Source organism: Tupaia chinensis, unplaced genomic scaffold, assembly GCF_000334495.1.
Source record: "Tupaia chinensis unplaced genomic scaffold, TupChi_1.0 Scaffold000600_1, whole genome shotgun sequence".
Classification (NCBI taxonomy): domain Eukaryota; kingdom Metazoa; phylum Chordata; class Mammalia; order Scandentia; family Tupaiidae; genus Tupaia; species Tupaia belangeri.
The window spans coordinates 8,233,419-8,236,099 of NW_006160117.1; the positions used below are offsets into that span (position 1 = coordinate 8,233,419).

Here is a 2,681-nt window from a genome sequence, read left to right on the forward strand (position 1 = left end):
TATATATATATATATATATATATATATATATATGATTACCAAGTAGAAATGGTTTAGCAAACCTGACAGGAAAAGGCTTTTTAGACCTCAAGTTAAAATACAAGACCTAACATGATACATCAGTACTTTATCCCTTTAGATTTTTTTCTATATGTCTTCTTCCACAAACACACTTTAATCCTACACTACCCACCACAGCAGTGAGAGTATGTACAAAACCTAGAAGTAGAAGTGAGGGATCAAAGTGATCCACAGCTCACATCAGATACCTGTAAGTATTTTCATAGCTCTTTACTTCCTTCAGTTCAAGAATTAAAAAATGTTGCTTGAATGAACTGGAAAATGAAAGGTGGTGGACTTTAATAATCAACAGTTGGTGAGGTTCTATATTGGCAAGCACTTCAGCTTTTAGGAAAAAACAATCCTATTTTTCACTTATGATTGTATTTTTGTATGTTTTTGCCATAGAGTACATGCTCTGGTCAGAGAAAGACAGAGACAGCAAGAGAGAAAATGAGAAATCATCCCTTCCCCCAGGGAGGCTAGCCATGGCACAGTCCCTTCTCCACCACTCTTCTCCTGGGATCTTGGGTACATACACACACACACACACACACACACACACCCTGGTGTGATTTTCAAGCCACCAGGTCTAGGACTCGAAATGTGGTTGGCCATGTGAGAGTCCAGCACCTTAACCACTATGCCACCTGTTGGCCCCAGTGTGTATATTTTTAGTGAGGCATACTTTACATTGTAAACCATCAGTAACACAATGCCATTCACTCATTCAGAATTCTACTGTGTCCCTTGCCATAACATTTGCAATATACCATGTTTCTCCATGAATTATCTCCTTCAAAAGACTAGTTACTTTCCTAGACCTACTTTTTTTTCTTTTTTTTTTTCATTTTTTTATTTCATTTTCTTTTATACATTCAATCACATTATTTAGCTTACAAAATGAATATTTCAACAGGTGAACATTTCTCCCTAGTACAGTTGATAAAATTATAAAATATCTTCAACAGATATACCACATTTCTTTGTCCCATTAACACTTTGCCTCCCTATTTTTCTTCTAAATGTCCTTCCTCAGACCCTCCTCTTTCACACACACTATATCTGGTATTTACATCCTTGTTAAGTGTACTTAACAATCAACTTCTGACAGTTTCTTAATAAAAAAAAAAGAATTTCTACTTTTAATTAAAATTATTACCATATAAACAAATAGAAATACACCAGGGAAAATGATATATTTAATAAAACAAATGTAGAGGTCTGGAAATGTTTTTAGAATCTTTATTATATTTATCTTTAGTATAATACCACATATGACTAGTCATTTTCAAACTTTAGCATGGTGTATATATTTTTTTCTGCCTAAATAAAATATCCTGAGTTCAAAACAGGTTTTTAGTGTGTTACTTCAGTCTATAGGAAACTGTATTTTCAGAAAGCGTTCTCTTATGTCAAGTGGGAGGAAATTTATTATAATAAGAAAATATAAAGTTTATAAATTATAGTGCCTAAGTTCTACAATTACTACATAATTGAAAATAAAATGTAACTGCCACGTATGTCAGTTATCTAAATCAAAGTCACTTATGCATAATTTAAAATTGTTGTAATAATGCTAATAAATGAGAGCATTGAATTGACTATTTAAATGTACAATTAATGTATTAGGAGTGCAGCTATGCTATTCATAGGGACAGAAATTATTGACCATAAATGAAAATATTATCTTCTTTATTAAATGCTAATTTTTTGAGAGAGAGAAAGAGGGAGATTTTTGTTATCAGGTGAGTGTACTTGCCAGAGAGGCAGAGACAGACATAAAGCAAAAAATCATCCCCCAGGGGGATGGCCTCGCCACAATCCCTTCTCCTCCATTCTCTTTTTGGGATCTTGGGCACGCCCAGTTTGAGGTTTAAGCCACTAGGTCTGGGACTTAAACTATGGTCAACTATATGGGAGTCCAGCAATGTAACTATTATACCATCTGCTGGTCCCAAGAAATGATATCTTAAAAAGAGTCTAATAGAATGAATAATCACGTGAAAAATTTTAAAGATAAATTAAATGTTCTTAAGCCAGTTATAAATGTTTCAACACGGGCTTTTTCAATATCTCTCTCTCTCTCTTTTTCCAGTTTTTTTTTTTCTCTTTGCCATAGGAAGAGCATGCTTACTGGAGCAAGACAGACAGACAGAGGGCAAGTGAGAAATCACTGCAGTCCCATTTCCTCCATTCTCCTCCTGAGAGCTGGGCACACACACACACATGTGCCTGGCATGAGTTTCAAGTCTCTGGGTCTGGGACACAAATAGCAGTCAGCCATATGGGAGTCCATCACCTCAACCACTGTGCAACCTGCTGGCCCTCAACCTCTCTCTTAAAACTTTTGTGTCCATGGGAACCAGCAGTTAGCGTAATGGCTATGTCGCTGGACTCCCACGTAGTCGACCGCGGTTCGTGTCCCGGACCCGGTGGCTTAAAACTCACGCCGGGCGCGTGTGCGTGCGTGCCCAAGATCCCGAGAGGAGAATGGAGGAGAAGGGATTGCGGCGTGACCATCCCCCCTGGGGGGTGATTTCTCGCTTTCTGTCTCTATGTCTCTCTCTGTCTGTCTGGCGAGCGCACGCGCCCTACAGTGAAAATCTCTCCAAAAAAAA

General features: G+C 37.5%; 1 protein-coding gene across 1 annotated transcript in view; it reads right to left on the minus strand.

Annotated features, from left to right (window-relative positions):
* DMD (dystrophin) overlaps nucleotides 1–2,681 on the minus strand; it is a 1,496,890-nt gene that overhangs the window by 1,090,713 nt on the left and 403,496 nt on the right. The window lies entirely within an intron of this gene.